The sequence below is a fragment of the Adiantum capillus-veneris genome, chromosome 3, assembly GCF_014529385.1.
Source record: "Adiantum capillus-veneris isolate H3 chromosome 3, ASM1452938v2, whole genome shotgun sequence".
In the NCBI taxonomy this organism is placed as follows: domain Eukaryota; kingdom Viridiplantae; phylum Streptophyta; class Polypodiopsida; order Polypodiales; family Pteridaceae; genus Adiantum; species Adiantum capillus-veneris.
The window spans coordinates 74,436,201-74,454,883 of record NC_140933.1 but is presented as its reverse complement, the minus strand read 5'-3'; the positions used below and the strand labels follow the sequence as shown (position 1 = coordinate 74,454,883).

Below are 18,683 nucleotides of genomic sequence, written 5' to 3'. Positions count from 1 at the left end.
AAGGATGACTTCCTTCGGCGGCGGACTTGAGAGTATCGTGGAAGGGATGCAGCCCTAGCGCAGTACCTTTCAAAGCTTTGCGAGTCGCCGATAGTAGTTTTTCACAATTCCATGTCACAAGAGGGTTCAATAGCAACTTACACATTCAAGACACTATCACGCTTCTTGGGTGGACCCGTGCTGCCCAAAAGTGCAGATAAAGTCATTCTTGCGGACAAAGTGTTTGCTAGAGATTGTTTTGGTTACTGCCCGGGCTATACAGGTGGTCGGGCAGCGTATTACTACACCTACACAGCAATGGCACTAGCTCTTGGTAGACAAAACCCAGATGAACTTTTAGAGTATGGCAAACATCTCATGATTCGTTACAAGGGTGACATGCCAAAAAACAAAATTGAACCTTCAAAATCTTGATACACTTCAAGTAGCAATTGTATAAGATCATGTATTACATAAATTTTGTACAATATCCACTCAGAGTATCTTTCTCCACTTGTGATTCACATACACCATTGTCTCTCTCCACCTTCGTTGACTTTCACGAGCTCCGGAGTTGTTGTATGCCAATGATCTTTTAACTTTTTTTTGTTGTAAATGTCTGATGGCTTGTGCTGTTGCTGAATTTTCCAAGACTTCTTTTGCTTGCATTCGATGAATGATTCTACGATAGAACCATTCAAATAGTTCTCTCAAACTGTTAGCCTTGATTCGAGAGCCACCATGTCGTGTGTGCCTGAAATAAGCATTTCTCGCCATGTAATGAGACTTTTCCATCCCTTGGGTATTCCATATTGCCGGGTTCCCATACTTTTGTATAAAATATGGTAAATGATTGAAGATGATGTGCTGGATATGAAAACAGATTAGTTAGAATGTTTTACACTCACATATTTGCACATAAGAGAGAATGAAAAACACGATAATACCATGTAGTGAGTAATCTGGGTGTCTGTCCATGCTGTCTTGAATGATTTTTTCAGAAGGTTGAGATTCTCCTTGAACTTGTTCATATCACCTTGTGACCAGTCATCTTTGTCGCACATCAAAAATAGGATTTCTATTGATCGCCAAACCTCAGCCTTCGCGTTACGAGTAGTTGGTTCTTGGTCTTTGACTGCAATATGTAGCTTTTTCCAGCTATGATACTCTACCTTGCTAACATAAGATGTGTTATATATTTTTCCATGTTTTGTTAGCTTCGGATCTCTTGTACCTTGGGGTTTAGATAAAAACCTCTGTGCCTTCACCCCACCAATGGATGGTTTGCATGGGACATCCTTCTCACCAGTTGATCTCTTTTCATCTCGCTGGATTTTCACATTGCCACCATGAAGCCCCATATCCGACAGTACCATTTCTAAGCACTGCAGGGCTACTTGTCGTTCTTCCGAGTTCTTAATCTTCCAAGAGAACCCGATATATAAGTAGACCAATTTCTCCACAATTCTACAAAGGGCATGCATTGTACAAATGTGGACATTCACAAGTGGTATTTTCAAAATTGGTCGAAAAGCAGGATCCTCAATGTGACGTGTTGGAGCTTTTCTCCACCACTTTGGGTCCATGACCTTTGCAGACTCCATGCAGAACAAACACGGTGACTTTTCGATTGCACCCATTCCACAATTATACATGCACTTTAATGTTTTGAGGTCACCTGCAAGATGCCACTGAACTTGAAAGTCTCCCCTTCCATCTAGACGTAGTACCTCTCCCTGGTTAGTCTGTCGATCAATCACCTCCGGAATATTAGTTCGATGGAACACCCAATATAGAATCTCATGATCTTCTTTCTTTACCTGCAACACAAAATAAATGATACTTAAGTAGATGTGAACATTTGAGCTTACTTGAGAATCTCGCTTACCTCAAACACACCAAGCCACCATATGTTAGATTCTAAATGAACACTAAAATATAAAGGATCATCACTGGGACACTTTGAGAGGGCTCTATTCATTAAAGTAATAGTAACACGCTCTAGCTTTTTCTCTTTAACAAGCTCACACTCATCCAGTTTTAACACAAAATGTAATACCCCTCGTGACTCTTCAAATGTGATGTTGTAAAACTCCACCATTCTCTTCTGTAATATCCGCAGGTCCATAAAAATATTATTGAACTCATCAAATGCCATGTTTGCTCCATGGCCACTGTAAGTTGCTTTAATATGAAAGGGCTGTCCAAGATAGTCTCCCTGTGCCTCGTTAAGCTGAAGCCTCTCTTTCCAAACACTTGAGGCTGATGGTAGAAGTTTGGATTTTATACCCTTCTTAACAAAGATGGATGAGACAGACTTTTGGATAGCCGAATATCCTCTGTTTCTTACACCAAGTGAATCAAGTGTGCCTTGTATCTCTTTTGCAGGCACTGAGTTCTCTGAAATAAAGCGGTCCACTACATTTTGTTGTAGGACCTTAAACTTCTTGTCATGTACTATATCTGCTGCCAGGCTTCTACTTATAAGTGGCTTCAATCTCTTTCCTATATTGGCTTTGGGGTCAATGTTTTCCTTGTCAGGATAGATTGAATCTCTACATGAAGACAATGCATAAGTAAATAACAGAAAATTTGCTTCACTAACACTATTTAGGCACATGAAAACAATGCATAACAAGAAAAAACAAAAAGATTACTTAACTAAGACAATGTAGCCAACCAAGAAGCATCACCTTAATGCTCGGATTCTTTTCTTGAGACCTCCTGATGCAACCTGCAATGTTTCAAGATTGCGCAATTTCTTCTTTCGGATACGACCACCCAAGATGGTGTCCTTCATTTAACAACTTCGCACCTTTCCTTTCAGTTGTTGTACCTCTATTTTATGTTGCAAAATGGTAACCTGATCTGTAGAATGTAAATGTGAAAGGCGAACAATCTCACATTGTTTAGCTTGGAGAATGCCCTTGTAAGTTTCAACTTCTCTTGTAAGAGATTTACAATAACCCAAAAGGCCCTTTTCTCCATCACCAGCAAAGGTCAATAAGCTTGTAGGATTGGAAAACGGTGGAGACACATTAGTAATTGGATTCTTAGGGTAGAGAGAGCCTCTCGTCTAGATATCTATGTGTTTAGCTCCCTGAGCTCTGAGCGTGTCTATGGAAGCGGGAGGTATATGTGTGTTTGTTTTACTACGCTTAATCAATGGTTGGTACTCATTGTCCAAATCAATGTCAAGGTGATATTTGGCTCGTTTCTGGGTAACATTTGTGCCATTTGAGGAGTGCGCCATTAGCCAAATGTGCAGGTTTAATGGAAAGTGAATAGCGGCTGCGCCTTCGTCCCTCCATGTTAGCCTCATTCCCTCCATATTGACGAGGTTCATTCAATGCAACTGAAAAGAGGATTATCCCTCAATCACTACGAACGAATGTTCAGAAGAGTAAGGAATCTACTTAAAGTACACTTTTTGAACTTTTACTATGAAAGACCCAACTCTATTATTTGCCATTTTTTCTAGAGAGAGAGTGCAAAAAATACATTTTCATAGAAGGCCCTCCAAATGACCTCCGAAATTCCCTAATGTACTCGTTGTGCTAATCTGGACGTACTCCCGCCACATCAACAACGGTGCCAATCTGGGCGTCATCCTCACGCCACGGCAAAACAGAACTGCAGTATCCAGCTGGGCTAATCTGGGAGTACTCCCACCACATCATCAGCGGTGCCATCCTGGGCGTCATCTCACGCCTCGGCAACTGCCACATAATACCAGCGGTAATAAGTAGGGAGACTTGAGAGAAACCATATCGAAGGTTTTGGACAAACATTCTTTCCTATAGCAACCAGTTTAACCGAAAATCTTTCCTACTTGTCAAACATATGACGAGTTTCTTGGGGTTAAGCCTCGTGGTTTCGGTCCGTGTTTTCTTTTCATAAGGTAAATAATATATTCCTATGGTCTCGCATATGCAATGATGCATAACTTGAAACTGCAATAATAACCTGTACCATAGCTTCGATTGGTCCGATTGGTGGAGACATAGCATGTTCCGCAGGGGTTCCACCGTTACTTGAACCAGCTTTATGATCATTAGTGCCTTGGGTTCGAGCACGCTTTGGAGCCATTTTTTTGTACTATACTTATATTATACACTTAGAACTTTAAATTGGTCAATTTCCCTAGTAATCTCTTGTTTCCAAAGAGAGTCTGTAATTTGAACCCTCGCCAACTCGAATTCACACTTATCGTTGTTGTTTTACATCTAATTTCTATACATCAAATATTTGCTAATCGTAATTAATAAAAAATTAAATATGTAAACTATGAGTGAAAGTTTAGGAATACATTACTTTTATGCTTCACATTTCTAATCCAATTCTAACTTCAATTTCTATACTTCAACTAAATCAATTTTTAGTATTATTCAAAATTCTACTTAATCAATAAAATTGGTGAATGAGAATTTCATCATGTATAATAAGAATATGATGAGTTCTCTTATGTATTAACTTTCAATTAACTATGCATAAGTTAATAGTGAAGATCTAACTAGAGAGAGTAGGTATACTTAGAGAGATTAGAGTAATAGAAAAAATATATACACATCTTTTCTAAAGTTAATTGAATCTTTCTAATCCATTAGAAGATTAGAGTAAAAGAGAACACACACACATCCTTTTCTAAGAGAAAACATACACACACATCTTTTCTAAAGTTAATTGAATCTTACTAATCCATTAGAAAGCTTAAAGTAAAAGAGAACACACACACATTCTTTTCTAAAGCTAATTGAATCTCACCAATCTATTAGAGAGATTAGAGTAAGAGATAGCACACATACACACATATCCTTCTTAAAACTAATTGAATCTTACTAATCTAGTTGAGAGATTAGAGTAAGAGATAAACACACATACACATAGCTAATTGAATCTTACTAATCTATTAGAGAGATTAGAGTAAGAGATAGCACACACACACATAGCTAATTGAAACTTACTCATCTATTAGAGAGATTAGAGTAAGAGATAGCACACATACATCATTCCTAAAGTTAATTGAATCCTTGATTAATACGCACCTTATTAGTCCACTAGAGTTTTTGCTCTCTTAGTGGTTTGTGGACGCCTTCTCTCTAAGAGAAGTGGCAGCACTTCGTGAGCACTATAGAGGCAATCTCTATGTCTAAAGTGTGAGCATGGATGCTCTATTAATAGCAGAAAAGAAAACGTCCAACTTTTTTTCCCAAAAAATAAAAAATAAAAAAATTAATTAAAAGTTTTTTTTTCCCTAAAAAAATCATACCCGCGTTTTTTGTACCCTTGTGGTACCCATCAGCTTGACCAGTTTGTCATTATCATCAAAAGATAAGGCCACACAGGCCCCCCTCATTAAGATTAGTCAAGACTAGCCTCTCCTTTTCATGTGACACTGTGTCCCACTTTGTCCCCTCCTATGTGAGTCCAGGTGAGTCCATGTGCCTTCATTTGTCATCCCTGTGTATTCTTTTGTCTTTATAATTATTTTATTTATTTTCTTAATGATAATTTACTTTACATTTTTAAGTTAAACTTTACAGTCTTATATTAACTTTACAGTAGTAAAAGAAAATTCTACAATCGGTAAATAAGTCTTGCAATAAGTTAGTTATTGAATCATATAGCTAAACATGTCAGAATTTTGTAGCGTAAATTTTAAATTCTAGGTTTTCTCAACCTACGATTCATAATATGAACTCGAATATCTTAAATAATGAGTGATGGTTAAAAAAATTCAAATGCGTAATAGAACCTGTGTGAAATTTGAAAGTAGAGACCTTATAATCTCCCCAACTTAGAATTTGAGATGCCCTCATCTCAAGAACAGTGAAGGGTAATCCTTAAGAAAAGATGTCTCATCTTCCCAAGTATCATCTTCTATAGGGAAATCCTTCCATAAGATAAGATGTTCTTTGATGGATCTATTCCTAAGCTTTCTCTCCCGAGTTTCTAGGATAGTGTCAGGTTGGAGTTGTAGAACATCTTGAGCAGGTAAAATGATTTTCTCATCATCAAGGACATGGTGAGGGTTATATACATACGGTTTTAACAGACTTACATGAAATACATCATGCACTTTGAGATGAGAAGGGAGTTTTAGTCTATAAGCTTGATCACTTACAACCTTGATTATTTCGTAAGGTCCACAATATCGGTAGCTAAGCTTCTTATACCTTCCGAGAGATAGATTGCTCTTTTTGGGTTTTACTCGTAAGAAAAATTTGTCACCTTCTTTGAAAATCCAATCAGATCTTTTTCAGTCGGCGTACTTCTTTTGTCGATCTTGAGCTTCTTGAATATCCATTCGAATAGCTTTGGTTTGAGCTTCCATTTCTTCAAGCATTTTCTTTGAGGCTTCTACCCTTATAGTGGGGTCAGAAAAGTTAAGAGGTGATAAACATTCTTGACCATAAAGAGCATTAAAAGGTGTCATTCCAATACTTCTATGAGTAGAGGAATTGTATGCATACTCTACCAAGGGTAGGTATTGAATCCACTTGCGAGGTTCTCTATTGCAGTAGGCTCTGAGGATGTCTTCAATTACTTGATTAACTCTTTCAGTTTGGCCATCAGTTTGAGGGTGATAAGCAGTACTAAAACATAACTGGGTTCTAATATCTTGAAACAATGATACCCAAAACTTTGAAGTAAACTTGGCATCACGATCACTGAAAATCCTCTTGGGTAAACCATGAATTTTGAAAACCTCCTTCACAAACAAACGAGCAATATCTGAAGCTGTAAAGGTTGTCTTGACTGGGATTAAGTGAGCCACTTTAGTAAGCAAGTCGACTATGACCATGATTGAATCATAGCCAGCTTGGACAGAAGGAAAGCCGGTGATAAAGTCCATGCTAATACATTCCCATTTCATTTGGTGAATATCTAAAGGATGTAATTTACCTGGCATCTTTAGTCTCTCTGCCTTAATCCTTTGACAAGACAAACACTGCTTGACATAGCGAAGGACATCACCCTTCATACCTTGCCAATAGTAACTTTTGCGAATTGCATTGATGGTTTTGGCATAACCTGGATGTCCTGAAGTTGGGCCATCATGTGCTTCATATAGGATAGCATTCCTTAGGGTAGAATCCTTAGGTATGCATAGTCGATTCCTATAGTAAATTTTCCCATCTTCTAAGGAATAATGTAGAGGTTTAGGCTGATTTGATGATACCCTCTCTTCACGTAGGATACTAGCAAGCATCTGGTAATCTGCATCTCTGATAGCAGCATCCGAGACCTTGTCTAAAATAGGGTTGTTAGCCATGGAAATTGCCCCCAGAAAAGCTTTACGGCTTAGGGTATCTGCCACAACATTATCCTTACTTGGTCTAAATTTAATATCAAAATCATATTCGTGCATGAGCTCTATCCATCTCCTCTGTCTCACTGTTAAGGTTAGGTTGGGTAAAAATCCACTTAAGGCTCTTGTGATCTGTTACAATTGGAATTTGCGTCCCAATAGATAATGTCTCCATAGCTTGCGAGCGTGAATAACTGCTAGAAATTCTAAATCATGTGTAGCATAATTCACTTCATGAATCCTAAGCTTCCGAGAAGTATAAGCTACAGGCCTTCCTTCTTGAGTAAGGACTCCTAATGCAAGGTTGCTAGCATCTGTGATCACCTCGAATTCTTGGGTGAAGTCTGGAAGTTTTAAGAGAGGTTCTGAAGCAAGATACTCCTTAAGCTGTTTGAAGCAAGATTCATGTTTTTCTTCCCAAAGTATCGTAGCTCCTTTGTTTAGAAAGTCGGTTAGTGGTGCAGATTTAAGAGCATAGTCCTTTACAAAGATCCTGTACCACCCTGTGATACCTAAGAACCCTCTGACTTCCGTTTGTGAAGTGGGTTGAGGCCATTCCACAATATCTTTGACTTTGTCAGGGTCAACAGAGACTCCTTCAGGTGAAATGATAAACCCTAAGTAACAGACCTTAGGGGTAAAGAAGGTACATTTGCTCTTCTTTGCATACAACTTATTTTGGCGTAAAAGCTCTAACACTTTCCTAACATATCCTTCATGATCTTCCTCTGATTTGGAATAAATTAAGATATTGTCAAAGAATACTAGGACAAAATCGTCCAAGAATTCTCTAAAGATATCGTGCATCAGACGATTGAAAGTTGCAGGAGCATTCGTAAGTCCGAAAGCCATCACTGTAAATTCGTAATGACCATAACAAGTGTTGAAAGCTATTTTAGAGATATCAGCCTCCTGGATTCGAATTTGATGATAGCCAGATCGAAGATCAATCTTCGTGAATATTTTGGCTCCATGTAATTTGTCCAGCATCTCATCAATACGAGGAATTGGATATTTATTCTTGATGGTAACCTGATTTAAGCCCCTATAATCTATGCAAAGTCGAAGAGAGCCATCCTTTTTTTTTGGAAGAGAACAGGTGCACCCCATGGAGATGTACTAGGTCGGATAAACCCTTGCTCAATCAACTGTTTGAGCTACTCCTTGAGTTCTATAGCCTCTGGAAGTGACATCTTGTACGACGCTCTTGAGACTGGTTCACTACCTGGAAAAATTTTGATTTCATGGTCTACCTCCCTAGGTGGTGGTAGTTCAGAAAGTTCAATGGGGAAAACATCCAAAAATTCTTCTAGCCACATTGGTTCAGGGTTGTAAGAATATTTTTCTACTTTATTTAGCTTGACTACAAAAATTTGTTGACCCTTGCCTAACCCTTTCAAAAGACGATTAGCTTTGACCAAGTAAGATTTTGGTCGTCCATTCTGGCCTTGAATAGTGACTTCTTGACCTTGGTTGTCCACAAAGTAACACTTCCTTGGGCACAATGGATATTGGCATTATGACTGGCTAACCAATCCATTCCAAGAATTCCGTCATAGATTCCTATGGGTAAGGTTCAAAAAGTAGCAGAAGTAGAGTATTCTCCCAACTTGAAATCTATTTTTCCCACAGTGTACTGAGATAACACCTCCTTTCCATTGGCTAATTCAACTCTCATCTTTCTTGCAGGGTGTTGATTAAGTCCTAACCTCCTTAAACATTTAGGTGACAAGAAAGAATGAGTACTACCACAATCAATAAGAAGCTCAAATTTTTCACCTTGGTGATTTGCAGGTATTTGAATGACAGCATATTGTTGTCTTGCTCTTGGGTTATCAATTGCAGCATGTAGAGTTGCTCTTTCCTCTTGTTCTTCTCCCAATGTTGGTTCTCCTATGATAGCATTGACTGTGGCAGCCATTCCGTGCCCTCGACCTCGTCCTCCATTTCTTCCTCCACGATTTATTATTTGGCCTCGTCCTCTAGCTCGATTAGGTGTATTTGTTACGGAGACTCGCCTAGGACATACATTCCTGAAATGTCCTAGCTCGTTGCATTCATAGCATCTAAGATCTGCATTTTGAGCTCCATTTGCTGAAGCTGCAACTATTGGATGAGTTTGGTAAACTGGGTGAACTTGCCTTTGGTTCCACATCATAGGCCATCCTCTCCTTCCAGCATTCCTTAAATTTCCATTTCGTACCCTTTGAGAGTTTGACATCTCTTTAGATAAGGGTTTAGCTCTTAAAAGAGCATCTTGAAACAGGCCTCATGGCTTCTAGATGAGTATTTAAAGGAGCATTTAGCCCTTGGCAGAAACGGGCTACTTGTTGATCTGCGGTCATTGGTGGAGCATAGCGCCTAAGAGTTACAAATTTGGAGTAGTATTCGTCCACTGTAAGATGAAACTGATATAAGTTGGAGAATTCATTCATCTTAAGAGATTCGTGTGCAGGTGGAAGATAAGGTCCTTTGACAGCATACTTAATGTCTTCCCAAGTTTGAGTGTTTTGAGCTACTTGATTATCTTTGCAGTGTTGTTTCCACGAAAGCTTGGCATCCCCCGTGAGACGAAACATAGCCAACATTGCTTGGTTATCGAGAGTAGTACCAGCAGCAGCAAAATAATCCTCCATCTCTTTGAGCCACACTTCTGCATCGCGCTCAACTAGGTCTCCTTCCCCTTTGAAAGAGGGAAGTTTAGCTTGCTTGAGAAGTAGCTTTTTCTCTTGAAGAGATGTGTACACCGCACTCTGTGCAATATAGATTAAGTGAAACTTTATTGGATACTCTAACTTTAATCCATTTTAAGGCAAGACTTGACCGGACAATAATACAAACAAAAGCTAATATTAATCCAAACTTTATTTATATACACATTATTTGCTACCAAGGTTGGTAGTCTTTAGGTACAAGGATTGTAATGTCTCTATATTTTGAGTTTAGTGACTACAAAAGGATAGGCTAAACAATCAAAATAATAAGTTTCTTTTGACCCTTGAAAGCTACGAGAACACATATGGGTCGAATCCTACCACCATGGATAACTTTTGTAACTTGGTTATAGACCCATTGAGTCTAAGATATCTTTTCTCCTCCCAAGGTAATGGTAGCATCCGGATTCTTAGTACCAATGAAAAGATATACTTCGATGACTTTTAACTCCTCTGCCCATCGAAGTTTCTTAAGGTCGGTATCCATGCACCATATCTTGTCAGCATCGATGGTATAGATTCCTCTAGATGGACTCCAGTTGATGCCCCATACTCTATGCACCCTTGGAATAGGTGGTGCAAACACCCTATCCAAAATCATCATCACCCTTTTTCGAAACTGATAATTTGGTATTGGCATGCATTTTCAAACATGATGGTGAACACCTGGAATTTCAGGTAGGCTGAATGAACATTTTCCTGTACTAGGAAAGTTCAGTCTTCAATACCATATAAAAATTCAAATCAATTTTTCTAGGTTCTTCTATTTTTTCAAAAATTCGCATTCTTCAATATCCAAACATCAATCTAAAAATCTCCCCAAGATTTAACCTAGGCTCTGATACCAGTGTGAGGTCCCTGCCCCTTTTTGAGAGGAGCGGAGTACCTTTGATAGGTCTCCAATCCTGAAAAAGAAAAACCAACGGACATTGCCTTAGCTACCATGTAGCCACAGGCATGAACCGTTAGTGAATGATTGGTCCTATCTCGCTATGGCGGAGCGTGACCACCACAACCCTATCTAAAAACTACCTATAATCAATTATACCTAAAAGTATAAATCTTAGAGTGACCCACCTGTGCGCTTTGTTCCCCATGTTTCAGAAGCACAGCCACCAAGGTTTGTCTCTTTTAAGATTTATGACTGAAAAAAAACAATTTCTAGCGTTGGAAAGTTACCCGACTCATCGGGTCCACCCGTCCATAGAATGATACCGTCGGGGTATCATTCTCCCACTTTCCACACCACACTCACCCTTCTTTTGTTATCTAATTACTACCACACTGTTTAAAAATACATGTTCCTTTACTTTATTTATGATACTGGTTCGTTAAAACAGCCCTTCAAACAATATTACAAACATAAAAACGTAAGAAAGCGTGCGAAATGACTCCAAGTATAGAGAGACAAAAAACCGGTGGGAAGGTTAAGGGATTCTTAAGGTAAAAAAAGGGGTGGGACACCAAACGCGTTTCGCTCATAATGAGCTCATCAGTGGTGTTGGTTTAGCTACAAATGGAGGGGTGAGCGAGGTTTTATGGAGGGGTAATTTGAGGTGGCATGTTTTTTGGAGGGAAAAAGGGAAGTTAATGACAATGTACTCAAGTACATAGGGAAAAAGTTAGGGTAGAAAGGGTGGTACTTGCTTTAATGGTGAGAGGTAGACAAGTTGTACCACAAAAAAAGAGTTTAATTTCTCTGTAGAGAATGGTGAGGGTGTGATTTGATGCCAAAAAATTAAAGAGGGAGGGGGGGGGGGGGGGGGGGGGGGGTGTGATTTGATGCCAAAAATTGTAGGGTGGAGAGTTTGTTCCCATTTAAGCGAGCAAGCAAACGATGTATTTGGTAAGCGAGGCTTTGCAAGAAGGGAGGAGGACAGGGATTTATTGGATACGAGTTAATAAGGCATGCCAAAACTTTGTGGAGTATAGATAGCTTATACTAGGGAGGGGAAAGAAATTTGTGAGGATTTGATGGAGAAAGGCAAAATTAGGTGGGAAGAAGTTAAGAGATAGAGTGGAAGATAGGTACCAACCACTGCTTCTCCTATGAGCAAGACCATCATAGAGAGCCACTACATCAAAGGTTAGGGTGTTCTCCGGGGTGGTGTAAGGTATGAGCAAGGATTTTATGGATGCTGGGCCCTGAGGTCCATCAAATGGTGGGTCTAGGTAGGTGTGAGAGTGTGGGGTTGCACTGGCAAGCCTGAGCAATGGGGTTACCGATACAGTGAGAGGGTGATAGCCTTCTTGTGGAGGGTGTGAAAGGTAGCTTGAAGGTTATGGGGGGTGTTTTCTTAAGTCGAAGTGATGGTTCCAAGAAGGAGGTACGGTTTTGATAGGTGACTTTGTTGAACACATTATGCAAAAACCCTTATGGGTAGCCTTTTGTCCTAAGGCGTTTGTAGAAGAGGGTGTGGATAATGAGGAAGCCATCCAAGGAGCTTTCTCTAATGATATATCTTTTGAGTTCATTGATAATAAAGGACACTATTTGATGCGTAGGGTGCCAAGAGATCCATGGGATGTAGTTATAAGCGTTTAAGGGTTGTTGGTGGCAATGGGAGTCCAACAGGCTTGAGGAGGCAAACTTGGTACCTTTATAAAATTCTATGTCGAGGATAGTGCCGTGGTAGGGAGAGATGTGGCTTGAGGTTCTAATGTGTTCTTGAAGCGGTTTCCCATAATCATTCAGAAGAGAGGTGAGGGAAGTCAAAGAGCCAACCCATAACCCAAAAGCATCGTCTACATAGTGCTTGCAGTAAAGAAGGTTGGGATAGTGCAAAAGAGAGGAAGAGGTTTCTAAATGGCAAAGAAAAAGGCATGCATACACTACGGCAAAATTGGAACCCATAGCCGTACCCTTAACTTGCTTCCAAAGCTTTCCTTTAAAGGTAATGTAATGGTGTGATAAGATGAGAGCCACAAGAGAGAGGATAAAGCGAGTTTTAGGAGGATCAAAATGGGTAGCTATGTAGGCTTTGAGGGCTAAGAGTCCTTGGTTGATAGGGATACTAGGATATAGGGCCTCAACATCAAAAGTGAAAAGGAGAGTATTGGGTGGGAGGGGGAGATTGTTAAGGTCTCGGATGAGGGTGAGAGAGTTTTTAAGATTTTGTTTATACGTGAGGAGGATAGGGAAAAGAAAAAAGTGAAGCCATATGGAGACTGTTTCAAAAATATAGCCTTTGTAGGAGCAAATAGTCCGTGTGACAAGGGAGGGTTTGTGGAGTTTTGGGATGAAGTAGATGGGGCAAGGTTTAGGCTGCTTGTCAAGGGGTGAGAGGATGAAGTTACGCTCTAATTCCGGTAATGTCGAAAATTGGATGGAAAGGGAGGAGAGGAGGGAGGCAATGAAGGGAAAGGGGATGGTAGAGCAAGGCTCATAAGTGGAGGTATTACTGAGGTGGGTGAGGGCATTACTTTCATACCAATCCAAGGGTAAGATGGCCAAGCCTAAGTTCTTGTCCGCGGGTTTTATCACAATTGAAGTGTCCAATTTGAGGCTACATAAGGCTTGTGCGACAAAACGGGGAGGCTTTGAAGGTGGGAAGCAATTGGAGTAGAGAATGTGGCTATGGTTATGAAAGTTATTGTGTAAGATTAGATTAAGAGCGGGGTTTTCCAAGGGGGGTTTCCAAAAAGGATTTGGTATCTTGAAAGGGGAAGGTAGAGGGGTTGGATGATTCTTGAAAAAAAGTTCTGGGTTGAGAATTCTTGCCATGACGCCATGTGCATTAAGAAGTGAAGAGGGTGAAGGATTAGGAGGGGGGGGGGATGTATTTTAAACCTAAAGCTAGGCACCGCTTTTCCGGGAGAGAGAGTACCTTAGGTGTAAGGTTGTGCAAGCTTCTCACTCACTATTTTTTGTTTTGCCAAAATAAATAGGTACAATAAAGTTGAATTTTTACCATTCCGCAAACCTATCATCAAAGTTTCTATAGCCACGCTCAATACAAATAATATATGCATGTTTTCTTAGTTCCATATTGTCCTTTATGTTCATAAGGATCCATGAAGCATGTCAAAAGAATAATACATTTCTTACCAAGAGGAATCTTGGGGACAAAGATGAAGTGTTAAATACAACAAACATGAAAAACTGGGTTGAACATTATGAGTTGTAGAATCCCATAGAAACTATTCAATATCTAGCCAAATTTGATCGTTATGACTAGATATGGTTACTACCTAAAAAATGCATGTAGTTGTCACAAGAAACTAGCAATATTGAAAAAGCTATACTCGATATCCTACAATGTTTCGTTTTCTTCCATAATTGAAAAAATCAACCATCGTTGTGTACTATGAAAAATAGAGTATTAGGTGCCCCAAAACTCAAGGAATGTTAGCTTTATGTTACAATATGCGACATAGAAAATCAAAAATGAATTTGGATATCATGAAATCCACCAAAAAAATAATAGAAGAGCTAAAATTGGCTAAAAAATAGGATTTGATAATTTTTGTAATTTGGTCATAACTTACAACTTTAATATTTATTTCTCCCTAGAAGCATCACGACATGTTGAGGACTACTAAAGATAGTTCTCTAGCATTATAGACCTCACAAACATGAATTCTAGAGTGGTATAGTTGCAAAAAGTCAAAAAAAGCCAAAAAAAGCCAAAAACAGGACCCGTTTTTTCACACAGTTTAGGTTGTGAAATGTTGTGCAAGGACAATGTTAAAGATGGAATTGATATTCCAAAAAAATGTCGAGTTTTTTTCAGCTCATGAGACAACTTTATAGATAGATAGCACGTCAAAATCCATTTTGAAACTCTTTACATAGTTCAAGGAAAATGGTCACTTCCCAGGACATAAAAGTGTCCCATTACCAACCTAGTGTTAAGGGGGTAGGCAGGATTGATAGGTGTGTTGAGGTTGTGGATGTAGTTGGGTTTTTTCTTGTAAGGAGGAGAGTCTTTGTGGGGAGATTCTAAAGGTCGTTTAATGGTTGAGGATTGAGATGGTTTAGAAGCTATGGATTGATGTTTTGATGGGGAGGGGTGGGGGTGGGTATAGGGTCTAGGGGATTGGAAGGGTTTTTTGGGAGGGGGGTAGTAGGTTCTATGTGGAGATAAGAAAGCTTTTTTGGGAGGGGGATAGGGCTTGCTTGGTAAAGAGGGGGAGGGAAAGCGTGGTTTAGTGTGACTTGAACTCAAGTACTCCGTCACCACTTGCTCCACAAGCTCTTTTATAGTTTGCTCTTTAGGGAGAGAAAGGACTTCCTCTTCCAAAATGTTGATGGATCTTTTACGTGCATGTACGGCATCTTCCTCCTTGGTAGCATTAAGATGGGCATTCAAAATGTAAGTTTGGATTTCGAAGAGGAGGTTGAGAGAGTGGGTTTTCCATTCTGTAAGCTTGAGGCTCCAATCTTGTTTTGACAAAAGGGGGATGGAAATCAAGAGCAATCTATTGTTGAGATCATTGAAGCGCTCTTCAACAAGAGAGTGGTACCCATCCAAATACAATTGGAGGTTATTTATGAGTATAGTTTGTGCTTGGATAAGAGCTTGCGTGGAATTAAGTTGAAATTGTATGGTGAGTGAGGCGAGCTTGGCATTGAGAAGAGCTTGGGCTTGGGAATCATCTATGGTAAGCTTTGGAGGGTTTAATACAAAGGCTTTTGGGAGCTTTTTGATTACGGATTAACTCATTGAGTTGTGCAAGGAAGCCTTTAGCTCTTCCTAACTTTCCATGTAGTTTCTTGAATTCTAAGATGGAATTGGAGAGAATTACCTCGAAATCCATAGGTTTCTTGAGTTGTTGTCAAAATGGTGGGGAGGTAGGATGAAGTAGCATCCTTCTTGCGGTTGTCCATTGGTTTTTCGAAAAACTGGGGAATGGCAGGGGTGGTGGAGGAAGTTGCATTCAAAAGGTTGTGGTCCAACCCATTTTTGGCTAGGACTGAAGAGAAGTCGAAGGAATCTTCGAGGAGCTTTTCCAACTCCTCCGTGATGTGCTCCTAATGATCCAAAGCGTGAGGATTTCCAGGTGGCGGGGCCATGTTACTGGTGGGAGAGTGCGTAGGAGGCACAAGTGTTGATGAGGATTCAGCTAAGAGGACGGTGGTGGTCGAGACGAAGCCGGGGAGAGGTGGTGCCGCTACGACGATTGAAGTCGTATCGAAAGTAGGGATTATAGGTGTTATTAGTGGGGCCCCATGGTTATCCATTGCACGGGATTGAGTTTGAGACAACGTTTGTCGAGGAAGAGAGTTAGGCCAAGAGGCAAACCTTAAGAGCAAAAGTGCGAAGAGGCTACCTTGGTAAATATCAACAATCCAACCGATTCACCATCAAAGTTCAAGCAGTAGGGCTTACTTGCTGGAGTAGGGTGCCTGAGAGACGCGGAGAAGAAAGATGTGCCCCAACGGGAGCAAGGTTTTAGAGTAATGACAGGTGGAGCTGTTGGTGGTGCTACATTACTCGACCAGGGGCGCCCGTTTACAATGTAGTGGCATCTTCGGTTTACCATGCAATTGCACCATTGCATTCGGTGGTGGTGTTAAGCCAGCAGCAGAGGAGTTCCAACGTCCAAGTTGCTCAAATAGTCGGTGTTGGACGTTTGGTGATGAAGTTGCATCTAGTAACATCACCCATTGAAGCGACTGGATGGAAACAGAAAATGTGCGAGGTTTCTAAGTAGTGGAGCCAAGAGGAGCAGGTGGCTGGAAGTAGCCGATCAAAGCTGTAGCCCCGAAAGGAATTGCAAAGTGTGCAGGGCAGGCATGCTCGTTGGGTATGGCTGGAAATTTTATTAGCTGCAGAGTGTCGGAGGTATCTAGAGGTGTGTTGGGTGAAAAGGAAGAAGTGTTAATGAATTTGATGGGCAGAGAAGTGCTAACGAAACTAATGAAAAAAAAGGGGGATAGATACGAGCAGAAAATGACAAGCTGCAAGTCGAGCGACAGGCTATGGAGAGTGGGCTTGCCATATCTGTTGATTGTCAGACGGGGAACACCATAGAGGGTAGTTGAGGGGCGCTACTCCTTAAGGGGGCAATTGAGGGGTAAATCTTTGCAGGCAGTTGAGGGGTGAGCTAGGCATGAGAGCAAGGGGCTGAGTAGCATGAATATTAGTGTTGAAGGAGGGTGGAAAAGGAGTTGAGCAAATGGCGTGAGGTAGGAGGAGGTTGAGCAAGTCGTTAAAGACAACTGAGGGTAGGAAACGGGCCATGGCGGGGAGCTCTGATGTTAAGAACAGAGAGGCCGAAAAAGAGTAAAGGTAAGGGTGTACTAAGGAATTGACGAGAAATATTTTAGTTATTAGAGGTGCCTCCAAAGCAAGGTTTTTTAGTTTTTTAAGGAGCCTTCAAAACAAAGGGACATAGTGAAGACTTAAAATGGGTGTCAAGTGTTTGACCGTAAGTAATAAAGGATGCCAGGAGCAAGAAGGGAAATAAAGCAGGTAATTTTTGAAAGAGAGTTTTATGTTGAAAAATATTCTTGTATGGCATCTTAGAGGGGGAGGGAGAGGGAGAGAGAGAGCAGGAGATATATATGCGGAGTGTGCATCGCTTATGCATTCAAGAAAAAAATCTAACATAAAAACGTAAGAAAGCGTGCGAAACGACTCCAAGTATAGAGAGACAAAAAACCGGTGGGAAGGTTAAGGGATTCTTAAGGTAAAAAAAGGGGTGGGACACCAAACGCGTTTCGCTCATAATGAGCTCATCAGTGGTGTTGGTTTAGCTACAAATGGAGGGGTGAGCAAGGTTTTATAGAGGGGCAATTTGAGATGGGCAATTCTGAGGTGGGATGTTTTCTGGAGGGAAAAAGGGAAGTTAATGGCAATGTACTCAAGTACATAGGGAAAGAGTTAGGGTAGAAAGGGTGGTACTTGCCTTAATGGTGAGAGGTAGATAAGTTGTACCACAAAAAAGAGTTTAATTTCTCTGTAGAGAATGGTGAGGGTGTGATTTGATTCCAAAAAATTAAAGAGGGGGGGGGGGGGGGTTGTGATTTGATGCCAACAATTGTAGGGGGGAGAGTTTGTTCCCATTTAAGCGAGCAAGCAAACGATGTATTTGGTAAGCGAGGCTTTGCAAGAAGGGAGGAGGATAGGGATTTATTGGATACGAGTTAATAAGGGTATGCCAAAACTTTGTGGAGTATAGAGAGCTTATACTAGGGAGGGGAAAGAAATTTGTGAGGATTTGATGGAGAAAGGCAAAATTAGGTGGGAAGAAGTTAAGAGATAGAGTGGAAGAAAGGTACCAACCACTACTTCTCCTATGAGCAAGACCATCATAGAGAGCCGCTACATCAAAGGTTAGGGTGTTCTCCGGGGTGGTGTAAGGTATGAACAAGGATTTTATGGATGCTGGGCCCCGAGGTCCAACAAATGGTGGGTCTAGGTAGGTGTGAGAGTGTGGGGTTGCACTGGCAAGCCTGAGCAATGGGGTTACTAATACAGTGAGAGGGTGATAGACTTCTTGCGGAGGGTGTGAAAGGTAGCTTGAAGGTTATGGGCGGTGTTTTCTTAAGTCAGAGTGATGGTTCCAAGAGGGAGGTACGGTTCTGATAGGTGACTTTGTTGAACACATTATGCAAAAACCCTTGTGGGTAGCCTTTTGTCCTAAGGCGTTTGTAGAAGAGGGTGTGGATAATGCGGAAGCCATCCAAGGAGCTTTCTCTAATGATATATCTTTTGAGTTCATTGATAATG

At 40.5% G+C, this 18,683-nt stretch overlaps 1 pseudogene; it reads right to left on the bottom strand.

The window, feature by feature from the left end:
• LOC147461118 (uncharacterized) overlaps positions 1 to 16,189 on the bottom strand; it is a 38,174-nt pseudogene extending 21,985 nt beyond the window's left edge.
• Positions 16,190 to 18,683: the final 2,494 nt, after the last annotated feature.